The 17,582-nt window shown below is 32.5% G+C and overlaps 2 long non-coding RNA genes across 2 annotated transcripts; both read left to right on the top strand.

Annotated features, from left to right (window-relative positions):
* Nucleotides 1-589: 589 nt before the first annotated feature.
* On the top strand, nt 590-16,968 carry LOC124457853. Its single transcript, XR_006952837.1, has 3 exons — nt 590-655; nt 5,869-5,870; nt 16,956-16,968. It is a non-coding gene; the product is annotated as an uncharacterized LOC124457853 (long non-coding RNA).
* On the top strand, nt 12,243-12,821 carry LOC124457852. The gene is made up of 2 exons (XR_006952836.1): nt 12,243-12,333; nt 12,649-12,821. It is a non-coding gene; the product is annotated as an uncharacterized LOC124457852 (long non-coding RNA).
* Nucleotides 16,969-17,582: the final 614 nt, after the last annotated feature.

Below are 17,582 nucleotides of genomic sequence, written 5' to 3'. Positions count from 1 at the left end.
GGGTGATTGCTATTAAAGTTGAGTATTTGGTCTGTGTGTGTATTTTTGCGGAATACTTGTGTGTTCAATGTGCCGTCATGTGATCTTGCGAGTAGAATATCTAGGAAAGTAAGTTGTTTGTTCTGTTCTTAGTCCATGGTGAAGGTTATGTTCTGTGTGGTGTTGTTTATTGTGTGTAGAATGTGTTCTGTTTTGTCTGTTTCGACGATAGCAAAGATGTGGTCAACAAATCTTCGCTATAGTCTGATGCGTGTGTTGTTGGTGACTGACAGTTTTTCAAGGTGTTGCATAACAGCTTCTACAAGGAACGTGGATAAAGGAAAACCCATTGGTGTTCCTGAGATTTGTCGGTAATATGAATTTTGGAAGGAGAATTCAGTGGAGAGGCAGAGCTCGAGCAGGTCGATGATATCGTCTTGGTCTAGTTCGGTTGAGATTTTCCACGAGTAGTTATTGATAAGTAGTTCGTTTAAGATATGTTTGGCTATGTTTAGAGGTATGGAAGTGAAAAGTGACACTACATCGTAAGATATCATGATTTCGCCTGGTTTTAGTTTAAAATTTTTAATATTGGTGAGGATAGTTGTGGCATTTTTGATAGTATGATGTGATGATTTGACTAGTTGGTGCAGAATATTAGAAAGATATTTTGATAGTTCATACGCAGGAGATCCAGGAAGAGATAAAATTGGTCGTAGCGGGTTCTTTTCTTTGTGAATCTTTGGTAGTCCATAGAATTTGGCGGTGGAGGAGTCGTTGGGTCGGATTCTTTTGTAGACGGTTTCGTTAAATTTCTTTTTGTCTTTTAGTTGTTTTAATTTCTTGTTGATGCGGTTGGTAGTGGTTTTGTTGGGATCTGTTTGTGAGGTTATAACGTGTTGGTGTCTTGTAAGAGGGTCTTCGCTTTGTTGATGTAGTCTGATTCGTCCATGATTACAGTTTTGCGTCCTTTGTCGACTGGTAGTATGACTATGTCCTTGTCGTTTCGTAAGTTTCTGATAGCTTTTTGTTCTTCGTTGTTTTGTTAGTTGAACTATATATCGAGCTTTTTAGTGAGGCCTGAATTTGCTTAGAAAATGCTTGTTAAAACTTCATTCAGTCTTAGTATGCAAGTTCAATGGTATTGTAGTTAGCTCAGTCGATAAAAGACTTAAATTCGGTAATGTTTTGTGGTAGTTTCTCTCTCCACTGCTACATCTTGTTTGAATTTTTTGTTTTATTTTTAAGGTTTCATTGTTGTTCCCCATGCGATGTTAAGGTGTTTTATTGCAATATTGTGGAATAGTTAGGGTTTTTGCAAAAGGTTTCATTATTATATAGTACACGTAATTACAGCATAATTACGTGGAGTGAATTTACCCTGCTTGAATATCGAACTTTGTCTTTGTGCAGTGACTACAGCTTGCTTGATTTGAAATTGCTATATTGGTTCTTTGAATTTAATGTTTAAGATTTGCATACATTGTAAGACTTTCTGACTATTTTGCACTTAACCAAAGGCAGGCTACATCATTAAAGTACTTTGTAGAACATTGCTATTATCAACATTACTAACTCTTGAACGGCAAAAAATTCTTACATATTGATAAAGAAATATGTGTTTTAATCGTAGCTAACATGAATGCCTTGAAAGTAGTAATTGCTTAGGGATAATGTAGCTAGCATGAATAGTAAAATTGTTATATTCCAACAAACATACTTAGCAAAACAAATCTGAATATGTTTATTGCTTACAAAATTCAAATGGCTTGATAGTTGGCTTGGTGTAAAAATCGATCGTTTTTATTAACTTGTATTTGTGATCAGGGTCACTGGAACAAGAAAAGGGCAGGAGTATTGAATGGCAGGAATAATAGAAGATTGCTAAATATGGGGCCTGTACGCTAAGACAAAGTTGTGGGCCTTTAAGGGATATCTATTTATCTCACTTAGCTAAGTTACCTTTTGCTTTCGCAATTACTGTTTATAACATAATTGGGTGAAAAATCACCGGTGTCACTCAACTCTGATATAAATCACTTGAAGTGAGAGTTGTAAATTCTAGATTGATGCTTGTAACTGACATGACTTGCTATATAGGCAATATGTCTGAGTACACTTGTGACCTGGAACCTGCACTCAAACATTCAACTAATTAAAACATTAAGCTAAAATACATGAAAAGCAACCTGTAACACCAACCAGAAATAATTTTTTGAAGCCGTGATTTTACACCAAACACGCGTGTGTAGTCATCACGTATGATCAACTATTATTCCGCGAGAAAATTTTGAAACACTACGCACGCGTGTCTGGGGAGAAATCTGGCGTGTCTAGCTGTAGGATTTAGCTTCAATTATTTGCTTTAGGTAGCGACGTAGCGTTTTATGTATTTTAGCTCAATGGATTCAATACAGCAACTTATATCGGGTTGCTAAGAATGGCTGATAGTCATAGATCAAAGCGTTTCAAAGCTTGAAAATTTCGAGATCGTACGATATCAAGTGGAATGTTTTATTCCTTTATCGCCTTACCATTCTACACTCTCATTGACCATCAGCAAAACTTTCCTAATTCAAAACACAGAAATATCACTTGTGTTGATCAAAATTGTGTGTCCGTTGCATTTATTTTAAGTTGATAAAACTTGCTGAGATTTGAGCCACGTGCGTCGTTTAAAAAATTCTGTTATGTCTTAAACCTCTACAACTCATTCATAAAAGCAAAATGTTTAAATTTATGCCCATTAATTGAAGCATATTGCCATTTTGTATGCTCGGTTTATTATGGCAGAATCATTACTTAGATTGAATCTGGTGTGGAAGGGTGTGGTCTTCGTAAGATGGTGCGTGGATATCGTGGAATAGAAAATGTAGCGATCGTAAAATACATAAACTACCAGCTAGGTTTGAGCAGATGGAGCTTCATTGCAGGCAGAAGCATTCACAATCAAAGGATTGAACGTCTACTGGCTGAAGTAAATAGAGATAATTCAGATATTTACTGCGATTTGCTTCCCTATATGTTCGCCCTCTTGAGGAAGACAGCATCAATGGAGCCATTCATTATTTAGCCACACTGAATATTTTAAGATAAGCTTAAACATAGTAAAAATTTTTTCTTTAAGCATCTTAGTTAAATTATTTTAGTGCCAAAATTTGGAAAATGTTTATTTCCATGCCTAAAAAATCGAAGTTCATTTTTTTCATATTTATAAAACTACACACAAAAAAATTTTCTGTTATTAATATATTTTTGAAATATCATTTACTATAAGAAAGTTGGCTCAACAAAATTAAACACAAAACTTCGTTTAACAACAGCACATAAAAAATTACAACTGGGTTTTTTATCATACTATGTCTTCCACAAGCTCTGCAAAACTAATGAGTCAATAAATAATGTAACTTGTCCGAAACCATCAAGCTATAGTGAATCCCTATGAAAATTTGTTCTTGATAATAAAGCTCACCAAAGATTGAGATAAAGCTCACCAAAGTAATTAAGGCATTTGCTTACAGGGCAAGGTTCTTGTCTCAAGCTGCAAAACATTAGGCACATCTGTTAATATTTTTCTTTATTTCTACGAAAACAAAAACTTTAGTAATAATCGATTGTTTACAAAAAAACTATAAGCAATCTTAGGTTTATGGCATCTTTGGTTAAAGCGTGTATCACAACTCTTAAAAAACATGAAATCAGCTACCATTAAATTAAATTTTTTAATGGTCTAGGTTTTGCCATTTCATCAATATGCATTTTTTATTTTGAAGTAATTACCAGTTGTTAGCAACAATTTGCTAATACAAACAAGGTTAAGGAACCCTTCAGGCAGTTGTTTGTATATTTTAAAGGAAGTGTTCAAGCTTTAAAGCCATTACATTTCAAATAAAAGAGTTCTCTAGGAATTGTTTTACAACTTTAATGTTTTTTAGTTAAATGATGTCCTCATTTTTTGCATTCTTTTCCTACAAAATGAATGAATGATAAAATGTATCTGCGCTCAAATCCCAAAATCACATTCTCCTTTCTTTTCTTAAAAATCTTTCAGCACTACTGGAAACACTAACATGGTGGTCTTTGGCAGTCAAAGTGTCACCTCTCAGATATTTCGTTACCTTATAAAAAAGGAATGTGAATGCACTGGCTTGCAGATATTTAATATTAACCATTTCAAGCAACTAACGGATCGTACTTTTTAATTTTTTTTACATATCTTTTGTCATGTTGAAAAGATTTTGCTGATAAGCTTTTAAGTATTTTTTTGACTCAATCATTTTTTTAGTTTTTTCTACATATATTCTTAACATCCTTATGTATTTTTTCGATTTATTTCAGCAATGTCTTCATAAACTTTGGTAATTGTTGGAAGATCAAGAAAACTCATAAGTCTTCCCAAAAAATTCTTGTTGAGTTATAAATTGATGTGTGAATCACTATATCTAGGGTGAGCTCAGTTGTCAAGCATACCTTGCCTTTATAAGAGGTGCACATAGACACAAGTTAACAACATCTTCATATTTATTGGTATTATACAAGCTAGAAAAAATTACCTTCAAACTTCATGTTTGTAACTGAAAACAACTTAAAATGAAAGTGCTTACACAAATTCATTGTATTACTATCATTGATTCAAATTGTAGTAGTAATATGGGAGAGACATTATGTTCCAGAATTTACCAACTTCTTTCTTCCTGAATCAAATTGCGCTAAAATAACTCAAATGCGTCTAAGTGGATGTTTTCGTTATATTTCAGTTTGAAAGCTTTCAAGTTCTTGCTCAAAGCATTGTAAAACGTCATCCAAATTGCATTCAAAGCTTCCTGGTTGAAGCTTGCCTGAATAGCAGAATATTGGAAAACTTCATTTGAAAATGTGTATAAAACTGGACCTTATAACTAAATAAGATTTGCCATTGATTAATATTTTTTTAGGATGAATTAAAGACCTCGATGATTACATTGCATTTTGAGCTTCTCATGATCAGGATAATATGAATGAATTGATCTTTCAATTAAGTAAAAAATGATCACTTCTACTTGTCATGGCAGTTCAAGAATGATTTTCTTAACAAAATCTTTGCTAGTCAAACAGAATCCAAGTATGCATTCCTGCGATTCAGACTGAGGCAAACATTTTCAACGCTGTGATTGAAATATTCAGTATGGTTTTTATCAAAAGTTGAAAGTAATTAATCATTGTAGTGAATATTGGCGTTTTTAAACAGCTCTATAGAAGTCAGCAGCCTTAATATTTTCACCAGTTTGTTATCAATTGAGAACATTAGTGACACAGAACTATACTGGCAAGTCCCAAAAGAATCTGATCAGCAAGTACAAAAATTAAATAGTCTATATTAAACAACATCGAACAAATACTGCATCACGACTGAAACATTTATACCTTATAGCTGTGCAAACACTTTATTTACAACCTAAATCTTTCAAAGGCATATAAACAAACCTCACCATACAAATCCTTTTTTAATGTCGTTTTGTTATATAATAAATCGACCTGCTGATCGTTCGATTAACTCTACGACTCACCCAACATACCTTTTACGCAAGGACAATTTTAATTCACCCAGACTAACTCTAGCTTCATTCGAAATTGCCCATTCATGTTTTTCGAGCATATCGGTCATCAGCATATTAGTTGCAAATGAAGTCAAGAATAATTCAATTACCCTTGGCCACTCAAAAAAATGGATATAGTCACTAAATGGTCCAAGATTTATGCGCTTAACAGTTATAAAAAAGAAAATACGGAATTACTCGCCAATTTGCTGACCTTTGTATTTAAAAAGGAATATTTTTTCAAGAAAATATAAGTGATTTGCATGTCTCTTTTGACATGCCTTAGATCCGCCCTGCTCAAACAGTACCCAAGATGTTGAGCTGATTTCGTTCTGATCTATTTTCCTGACAACATGAAGAGAGAACATGTTGAAAAGGGTATCTTGAACGTTGTGCATTACAAGCACTATCTCATGTATGATGATAAAAACAACTGGAAGGTGTTAGTGACCATGCTGCCTTTACTAGGCTTAGTTATTTGATCATGTTCTAATTTTTTACTACTAATGGATACAACTAATATACTAAGGATGCCCTGAAGGATTTGAAAGTAAATTTCAAATACCGTAGAAAGCTGGCTCGGAGATTGTGCGTGTTTTGATGTTTGACGAAATGTTAACTCACAAGCATGTAAAAAGATCAGAAAGATTGTGTGAATAATACCGTTAAATCATGTCATGACTTTATAATTTTTTTAGTAGTGTTTGGTTTAAATGTTGATAATATTTATATAGCATGCTATATTGAAGCGTTAAAATTCAGCGACGAAACCTCTAAAGTTACAGTACTATATATCTCTTCATAATTTGAGTTTTTGCTATAAAAACAGTTTGAGCTGATGAACTAACTAAACTATAGTTTTAATTAAAGAAAATGTTTGACTTTTCATGATTTTTCTTCAATATTCTGTTCCTAAATTCTTTCCCTGAACTGTGGTGGTATACAACGCTAATATAATAAAATAAATTGATAATTTCGAAATAGCTTAACTTCCTGCTATATAAAAGTGCTCAAAATGTTTTTAATTCGTTTGGTTTTATTGCTTTACTATAATATATCCCAAAGTACACGACACCAGATGTGGATACTCATAGGAAATTAAAAAATGCACTACCAATTTTTCATTAAACTTATTATTGAACTAAAAGCTGCATTAATCATTTATATAGTGAACTAACCTTGACAATACACAAAAAAAATTAAAAGAACTATTACAGTTTATAGCCCCAGAGAAAGTTACTTAGAGATTCGTATACAATGCTATTTGTTTTTATTTATCTGTGAAATATACTCATCTCTTAAGCTGCTTCCGTCTTCGGAATTTAATATGAAATTTCATTACATAAAATTAATCATGTATATTAAGTCACCTAACTCTCCAATGATTTCTTCATAGTTATGAGGCAACAAGCATAAGTCCTGCAATTGTAGTGAAAAAGGTCTTTATAACCATTGCATAAGACGAAGCAAAAAGTAATGACAATAAATAAGCTAATTTTTCTATCGTGAACCGTAGCGATCAACTTTCATAAAATTTTTTGGTCTAAGAGTTAAATCAAGCAATCAAGTTTCACATTTGACTGAGCTATACTCATAAAATGTCGCCCATCTTGATAATTCAATAAGTGGCGAAAATAAAGTTCCTTCACCGAGAGTTATAAAAAGGCCTCCCTCGTACGAGCTGCCTATTGTTACGAGGAAAGTAACCAAAAAAAATACTGCAATTTTTATTTTAAAGATATCAAAAAAAAAAAACAAGTTGATAGCGATCAGCCAATGAAAAAATCTGCAAAGTTCAAAGTCTTAACGAAGTCTGCAATGGCTTCTTTCCACTTACGAAAATTTTGCTTGGAAAAGAAAGTTGAGAGATATTTGTTTTTTCAGCAATGATTTCCATTTTCCATTCATGCCAGTGTGGAAATAAATATGGAATATTCGAATAGATTTATATTACAAATTTTGCTGTGGAGAAACCGCTACAACAGAAGTTTCTAAACACAAATAAGTACGAGAAAATGTTGTACGACGAATGTTGGCTGAAACAATCACTAACGGCGAAGTTGTCACTTTTATTCAAGAATAAGACTTGTAGACCACCAATACTTTTCAAACGATTTCATGTTTTTCTGCTAATTATTTCTTACATCTGTGACCTGATTAACAGACTGCTTATTTTCAACCGGACTAAATACATAAAATTGAAAAATTTCTACTTCAATAAACAATCAAGTTTTTTCCACTGGAAAATTTGATCGTATCTCTTGCATTACCAAACGCATGTGCAAACACGAAAATTTACCTTTCGTGGAAAGTTTTTTTAATTGAAACGGGCCTTTATTGGTGCCTCTGAGCGTCATATTTTCTGACAAAGTTTGCGTAGCCTGGTCTTCATTTGGGCGAAGCTAATGTAAATATACAGCGTTAAATGGTGGGAGATAATTTTTTTCTGTTGTTTTTCTTATTAAGCTATATACAGCGATCTCCATCTATGGAAATCGTTTATTTATTACAGTGGATGCAATTTATACGCCTTTAATACTGCTTTTGCCAAATGGGAACGCGTATGTTTCTATTCATCACTTTGATTGGCACTATTACAACGCCACATAAAATCATTGTAAACATTTTTTGTAATCTCCTATGTAAAAAATAGTTATAATTGACGCTTTTGGAACATAAATGGTGATAGATGCCCATCTGACCATATCCACCAAATCACCGTGATCATAATGCAAAACGAAGAAAACAATACGTGTCCCAACTCTTACAAATACAGGGCTCTGATTCTAACACACTTCTGTTCTTTGTGATGCTCTCTGTGTCAGTTGATTGCTTCTCGGGTTATCTGTTTTTTCTCCTATTGCACTGTTACTCCTTGTATTATACATTTCGTTTCGTCTGCATTCAGTTGTCTTACTTGGATTGTTTATATCTTATATCTGCCTTAGATTTGACTGGAATGAGTTTTTATGCTGTACTGCCATTTAGCTTGAGTTGTAGCATTTACTATAGGATGTTTTTATCGGTCACATAGTTGGAGGAAAATTCCATATAGTGGAAGGAATTTTTGTTAATTTCATGCTTTATTAAGCATTGTAACTTTGATGGAGACTTTTAACATGGCAGCTTTGACGTCATATGCAAACTCTATATTCTTGTTTCATTGAAATTTGGCTGTCTCGATTACTTAGCGCTTCACCCTGTTCTGCTGTTGCCTTGTTTTGTAGACCTTGAGTCAAGTTACTGTTGGGACTTAGATATCATCAGATCTTTTTTACTCTGTGCAAGAATATAAGGCTTTATATGGCTTGCTTCGTTGATGTTATGCAGTCTTGTATCGATAACGTTGAGCTTATTTTACAAGAGCATTGTTTGGCTTAACATGTTGGCCATTTCTTCATGGTGGAGTTCTGAACGAGCACTTGACATCAAGGAAAAATGCATATCCAGCTTTTGTATGTGAGATTAAGGACGCTCTTTACGTTGATGACCATATGGAAGGTGGCACGAATGTTAACGAGGTATTGTTAAAGAAGAAAAAACAATAGAGATTTTTAGCGACGCGATCTTCAAGCTCCATAAATGGCATTCCAATGCTGCAGAATTGGAGAAATCTAACCATGATCTACCAGAACAAGACATAGATCAACCAAACGCAACTTATGTAAAAGAACAACTCTGTACAGTGGACACGGGAGCAAGGATACTGGGCCTACCTTTAAACAACAGAAATATTCGTTCAGTGTTATCGTTGAAAAAGAAGAAAACGCAGTGAGAACCAAGAGAGGGGCATTGTCGCAACTTTCTAAGATTTACGATCTAATGGATTATATCTCCTACAACTCTTACAGGAAAACTGCTTTATCGGAAAATGTGTGAAAGTCATTTATCTTAAGATCATAAGTTTGATGACGTCATGGAAAAGTTGTGGCGTTATTGGTACAACGGATTGCCTATTGCATGTCCATTCAACCGTCAACTAATACCTTTTCGTGTGCCCGTACGGTCTATTTATTTGCCCGGGTTTGGACATGCTAGCAAGGATTGTGTATCTGCGGTAGTTTATGCAGTAACGGAGCAGGAATATAACCTCACTAAAAGCACTGTATGTTCTAAATGGCGGTTCTCAAAACGAATATGAACCATTCCACGGTTAGAGCTTGTTGTTGTACATATGTTGACAAAGAACCATTATCGTCAAGTGACTTTCTGTATGCGGAATAATCTTACATCAATTTTTCAACAGCTACATGTCCTTTAGAAAGTACCTGCTTCAAAAAATAATACATGTGAAAACGAATGAAGAAAAATACTAACAAAGCGTCCTTAACAAAAATATTAGCTTGTAAAGAAATGGGACACACCACCTAATATTTATGCGCGGACTATGCCCATCATCATTTACTTTAAAAAATGTGCATCTGTTATGATTTTTGAAAGAAATTTATTAAACAAATTCTTAAGAACATATCAATTTTTTAACAGGTGCATGTCCTTTAGTCAAACATTTATCATCGTATAGGGAAAGCTTATACCCAAATTGTAAACAACATCGTGTGTTCAAAGCTTTCGGGAGAGTTGATACCACGAATTGATACACAAAGAAAGATTGACTTTATGGAAGTGCTAAGTCAATATAGCATGGCCAATGATTTGCTGACACTCTCTATTCTTTGTAAGATTCAATGAATTCTATTCATGACATGGGTATTGTAAGAAATAAAAGACCAATTCGTACATAGCAATTTGTAAATTTATACTACACAAACAGAACTTGGCTATGTGAACTCTTTAAAGTCACAAACACAACGTAAAGACATCCAGCTTAAAATGAAATGAAAGAGGTAAGGGCAAAGAAGAAAATCGCTGAGCTTTTACATGTGTTATATATTCAAACAGACCTCTTTGTAGTGGTCATGACTAATCAAATGAAAGCAAGAATAAAGAATTGTAACGGCCTTCTGGACAGACTACAGTCAACAAAAGCAAAAACAGTCTTCTCAGGACTCTACTAACCTGGATAATCTGCATATACGAACATGTAATAAGTTTTCTTAATAAATGTGAGGGAGATTAATAGAGTTACAGATTAATATAAAGTTGCACATTAACAGATTAACATAAAAGGTCTTTTGTTCTATTAAACAGAAAATAAATCATTGCTTATAATCCAAAACGGAATTATTTCATATAATACTAATTAACACTAAATATTACTTTTAAAAACATCATTATGGTATTTGGGGTTTTAGACGATTTAAATTTCAAAATTTAACAGTGTTTTCACACTGCATATAGGAAATTTTCAACATTTCTGTCGTGATGAACTTAATTTTGACAACAAATCGTGATGTTATGGATTTATTTTAAATTGTCATCTAGACGTTCTCCTAAAATAAGGTTGTCCATTTTTTCCGTAAAAACATTTGCTCTATTTCTTTAATCTAAGCGGAATTCGATAAAATTTATGCAAACGTTTGTTTACTTCAAAAGAAGTATATTTCTTTTCTTCTACTTGAATTTGTAATTAATGATGAGCACTTGTCAAATCAATGGTGCTAAGAACATTATACTGAACGAATTTCACGATAATTTTATTTACTCTAGTCAAAAATTATCCATTCACTTGTGTGAACCTGTTATTAGTTTGTAAATTATTGATCACCATTTTTGTGCATGTTGTTCTTATTCACAATTTCTAGAGCTCTCTTATTTGACTCACTTGGCTCGAGTATACTTTCATTGAAAAGCTGTTGTATTTCAAATGTAATAGAATATAGTCTTCAAGAATATATCTCCTAGATTTAGTAGATATTTAGTAGAAAATCGGTTAAGTATTAACACAAGGCAAATGCGTTCAAAGCTGTTTCAGCATAGAGTTTTACAGCAAAGATAACACAGTCATAATGGATGGTCAAACTCTCGTCCTCATCTTTCCATGTTTGTCCTAGAATAGCATGAGTACATAAGTCGGGAAGAATTTTTAGCTTTACCAAAGTTTATGACCACCATTTCAAAGTTGCACCTTCCAAGAAAAAATTTTTTCATGTTTTCAAAATTGCACCTTTTCTTTGCACATTTGTGGAAAAACTAGATGTGGCCATTTATGTTTGCCTTGAGTCAATTACACTGCAATTGAGAGTTGTTTAACAAAATCTAGATGTATAAGACATTGAGTTATTTTTTAAGTTGATATAATGGTGGTTTTACAATACAAATTTTAAGAAGAAAGCTTCTGATGTATGGCAAACATAGACAAGATCAAGGACCTGCGACCAAAGTTGTAAATGTTTGGTCTTGCAAACCGAAGGCATACAAGGAAAAAACAATAATAAATTTTGTAGCGAAAAAAGACCATTCTTTAGGCAGCTTGAAGGAGGTAAAAGATGTCTAAATGACTCTTCTCAAAAAATCATGGATAATAAATAGTTAATGCAGTCCAGGTGGCTTTATAAAATATTAACATCATATAACAAAACGAAGACTTAATAAGGAAATAGCTTACAAAATATTTATATAGTTGTACTTCACAATTTGCCATACACAAGTCTAGATTAAAGCCTAAGCATTGTCTGAAGATAATCATTGATATTAATTGCAAATCAATTTGTGACAAAAAAATTTCGAAAAGTTTAAATTTCTTGGAATTTACCAATTAATTTTTTCTGAAAGATGGTTATTTATATCTTTGCCCTTTTTCTGATAATTCCTGCTTGCAACACCTCGAATGACATTTGCCAACGTTCACAAAGTGTCTTCATGAAAATAAAAGTTAGCGGTATGTTTATAACATAAAAGATAACAAAGACTTAAATCGATTTACTTGGTTTATTTTAAGTCAAGTCTTACAATGATGTTGCTGTAAATTTTTTTTTCGTCACATTTTTTATTCTGAATGTATTTAAATGTCGTAGCGAAATGTATTATTTCAATTTGTATAACAATTATCACATCTAAAATAAGCAAAAACTAAAAGTATAAAGTACTAACTGCTGTAAGTTTGATATTTTTTTGAATAAATAAATTACAATAAATTGGAAACTGACTTAATAATGACTAAATGTTGCATATTTTGTTCAACTATCGTTAAAAGGCTATACTGTTGCAGAAAAAGATATAATTTCAAGTATTGTTGTCGACAGTCTCATTAATGCTCTATGAATTGTCTTCAACAAAAACAGTGTGTTGGCTTTAGCTATCTAAACGATGCAAAAGAACATGAGATAAACTGCCAAACCAGCAAGATGACAATAAATACTAGTGAAAGAAAATTGTCCTTAAAAGGAAAATGGACTTTTTATCAAATTCGTAAGACGGTATATTTTCAATAAATACCACTATCTTATCGATCTTAATGTAATGAATAAAGCCTAATATACGTCGTCAAGCATCTAGCGAACAGACGTTCTAAGAACATGCATAACTCACCAACTATTTAAAACGCAGACGGGTTTTTCTAAATTTTAATGATGGTAATAGTTCATTTATAACATTTTCTTAGCTAGTATTTTTCCAAAGCTGGCTCTTTGAGGACATACTTTTCCCTTTGTGCTTCATAGTAATACATGTCAAGCATATAAAAATGACACTTAATAAAAGGGCAAATAATGACCTCCTACGCTTTTTCAATGCATCAGTCTACTCCCGTTCTTCTTTTTTTATTATTGATTGAAACGCAAAATTGTCGTTTAAGCAAAATTTTGTTTAACAATAATAGACATAAGATAGTTAAACATGTTTGAGCTAAATACATTAGAATGATGTTATTAATGCGATATTTTTTAATTACAGACCTACGGAATTCTTGGAGAGGATAAGAAAGGTTGTATGACTTTTTCTTCTTTTATAATACTATTTTGCAAGTAATAAAAACTAAACTTCAGTGTAAGAGACAAAAATAAGAAATAGAAGAGCTGACTAGGAACTAAAGGACACAAGGACAATCATCGAGAAATGAAACGAATATTGATTAATCCATGTTTAATATACAATAATGGTTGTAATTATTCTAGAATAAGTCTAAGTTAATCATCACATAGAGCATTACGAAAGATTAAAGTACAATGGAACATGAACAATTGCTTTTGTAAATTGGAGCTTTATTTACAACTTGAAGCCAGAAAGGACTCCTCGACAACCTTAACATAAAATCTCAATTTTGGCTTAACTGATAAAGATAACATGCTCGTCTTAATTCACAAATTGAATAAGCTTTACTGAAGGATGAAGAGCTTATAAGAAAAAAGGAAAAAAATAGTTTCAAAAATTAATTTATCTTTTTAAGATTATATACAGCTGACGAAGACGAAAAAATTCTAAGGTTTATAAAAGAAAATATTAGAAAAGTTTCTTCAAACGAGTTTTGGAAAAACGTGGAAAGAGAAAATGTATTGCATTGAAGAACATTTCTTAAACGGGTATTAGCTCTTTGATATCATTTGTCTGATTCAAATTTATCTAGATTGTGGAAAGAAGATCTTGGCGAAGTTTGAGGAACCGATATAATAATTAATTAAAAAAGAGACAGAATATAAAGTAAACTATTAAACACATATTTGCATTCAGTTAAGTAAATGTCAAAAGAAATTTAAAAATGTGAACATAATAAATTTAAAAGGAAATAAAGTACAAATAACTTGCAAAAAATCTTGACAGGTGAACTTAAGATGCAGGTTTATTCAACAGAATCGGCCTGCGAGCCAAGCAGGAAATGAAAAGGAATATGTTATTTTTTAACAACAATGCTATACCACTATTTAAATGAGCAGACATTATAAAGACAAAATCACAAGTTCTTGCAATAATACATCAACTTCTCTGTTTCTGTCGAAACTAACATACACAAACCGGAGCTGTCATTATGAAGTGTCAATACCTTTAAATAGTACTAATACAAACAAATTATTCTTTGACGGCTGCTATAGTAAACTCTGAGTAACTAAAAAAAACAACAACTATCCATCTCATTTGAAAACTCCTCGTATTATCATGTTTAAACAATCAACTAATTTATTTTTAAACCTGGGAAAATTTCTAGTTAACTGTCCACAATTGTCAAATAGTAGTTTATTATTTTATTCTTTTATTATTATTATTATTATTATTATTATTATTATTATTATTATCTTTCGCTGATTTAATAACGATTTTACAACAAAGAAACAAGTCATAACTAATGGCTAAAGTTTCTTTGCTTTTCTTGCTCTTCATGGAGGTCGATTTAAACGTTGGTTAACGAGTTAAACGCATTTCATACAACCTGCCCCCAGTTAGTTAAACGCTACGATAAACGGCGTGCATGCATCACAGTTTTAACCATCGTTTTACTATCTGTCGGATTAGGAATATACACGTTGGATGACGGCTAAACGTCGTTTATTGTAAACGGCTTTCGTACAACCAGCCGCAGAAGTATCTAAGTTACATTAATAAGTACAAACTTAAATAATCGTGATTTATGCAGTTGACTTTTGTATGGCTATGCTAAATTTTTCTTACTTCTTTAATTCACCGACTTAAGACTTGTTGATTTAATCGGCAAAGAAAATTTCTTACCAAAGTGACGGCGCCTCGAAATTAACCTGGGGGGGGGGGTAATAGGAGGGATTACATAAAATGAAAATTCACCCCGGACGTTGTATTATTTCCTTGTTAAGACTTTTCCGATTACATGGAACAAAAAATCAACCTGGTCAATGCATATTTTTCAATACATCTATAGTTTTCGTTACTTATTCATTTTGAATGATCATTTATTCACTCGACTATTTAGTGTTAAGTGATTTTTATATATTTAAATATTCAATTTTTGAGCAAATTGTTACGATCATAAATAGTGTCAAAAATTAATTTATTTTTCTAAGGCTATACAAAGATGAGGCTGACAAAAAGCTTCTTATGTATACTAAAGCAGATGAAAGAAAATTATTTACAAATGAATTTTGGAAAACCAAGGAAAGAGAAAATGTAATGCTTTGAAGAATATTTCTGAAACGGGGATTAGCTCTTTCATATCATTTGTCTGATCTCAATTTATCTAGATTGTGGAAGGAAGATCATAGCAAAGCCTGAAAGGCCGTTACAATAAAAATTTAAAAAATAGACAAAACAGTAAGTAAATTAATAAACACATGTTTGCGTTCAGTTAAGTAAATTTCAAATAAGATTTAATAATTACATGTGAATAAGATATATTTATGTTTTCTATGGTTGTCCATGCTTAAGTTTGATTTTGATATTAAGAAACACACATTTAGGCTTGTTTTTTTTGTCTATTTCTTGATTACAGAAAACACGAATGATAAAAATAAGCCGTCTCCTCAACTGTGGAAAGAGCCATCATGTAAGTTTTTTTATGATTTTAAGAGGACGATTACATGGAGCAATTTAACCCGGGCTTAGTTTCAGCCCTGTTTGTAATGCTGAAAATTCAGCCAGGTCCTGTTACAATATCATATGAAAATAGCTTGAAAACGATGGATGAAGCCACAGCTTAAAATATTCACGTATGCGTAAATGCGTACTACAATTTCACCGTAAACATTCGATAAAAAAACAAAGAAATGAGCAAGCTTAACAACTTAACGACAAAATTCCCGTCACTCAAAATTCCCGTCACTTGGTTACTCAAACAAAGAAGTGATCTAAGAGCCAACCAAAATAAAACATTTGGAAAGCGGGAAAGTTAAATTAATCTATGCAAAGTTATTACAATGGCTTATGCAAGTTTTGAGTAAATTTTCTTTGGCGAACAATTTTGAAGTTCACCGTTTTAAAGATATCTCTGGATACAAATATGAACACTGCTAAAAGTAGATAACTTCTCTAGCGGTGTGTGTGGAGGCTATGGCGTCACGGAAAGTAATGGTAGACGGAATTGAAATATACGAGCCGGTAAATATTAATAACTTGCCGGCTGAAATGTACGTACGCTGCAGTTAAAAATTAACAGAATTAACAAATTTTATATGTATATTATAAATAAGTAGTCTTCAAGCAGTCTTTGAAAATTCACTTGTGCATGTTTTTACCAAATTGCACTCGACACCAAGCTATTACATATAAAAAGTGAAAAATTCAACAAAATCACTCAATCTTCAACACTTCTTTGTTTTCAAGTAAATGGCAGTTACCATGCCATAATGTGATCATGACCTCTCTTTTGCTACGTGCCATTCAGATATATTCCACACTCACCTTCATGCATCATCTCCACGAATTTCTTTGACATCAAATGCGCAATTGTTATCATGCTATCATTTGCAAACTGTTGAATAATTGGCAAAAGCTTTTTATTCTATATCCTTTGGAATTCCTTCAAGTAAGTGGTGGAGGCATATTGAAAATCTAAGCAAATGTTAAAATTACATTGTGCCTTTTCCAAATTCCCTGAATGGTAAGACAGATTTAATATTTATTTCAATGAAACGTGCCTGTTCTTTAGATGCGTCAAAACACTTTTGCCGATCACGCCTTACCTCTTAAAACGACATAATACAAAAAACCATTTTTCTTTTTTATATCAATGTGAGCTCTTGTGTAACCTCCTTGATCAGGGCACTTCATAAAACCACGAAACATTCTAAATAGCACAGATATATTTACAAATGTCGTACCTGCTTTAAGAATATCTACGCATCTTCCGTCGGCTTTATAATGCAAGTCAAATTTGACACCAATAGGATTGCTATTATCAACATGAGGATCGCCATATTTTACTTTCTTTGCCGTTTTTCTAGACGTAATTTTTACTCTTTATCTGGTTCTATTGTGTTTATTTCTCATATTTATTACGACAAAAACTAATTAAAATGATCTTTTAAGCAAGGAAACTATTTTCGCACAAAAACGTAAAAACTATGGAATATTAAAAGCTGTGTTGTGTGTAGTTTTTAACATTCCCCAAACTGCTATTTATCAATGATTTCACGATAAAGCAATCAGAAGAGCATTTATATAGCATGGAGATTTTGGGGGGGCATTTTTGGAGTAGTTTCGGGTCGCTAAGTCATTTCGGGTCGCTAAAGC

The sequence above is a fragment of the Xenia sp. Carnegie-2017 genome, unplaced genomic scaffold, assembly GCF_021976095.1.
Source record: "Xenia sp. Carnegie-2017 unplaced genomic scaffold, XeniaSp_v1 HiC_scaffold_6, whole genome shotgun sequence".
NCBI classification, from domain to species: Eukaryota; Metazoa; Cnidaria; class Anthozoa; order Malacalcyonacea; family Xeniidae; genus Xenia; species Xenia sp. Carnegie-2017.
This window is presented reverse-complemented; position numbering and strand designations above follow the sequence as displayed.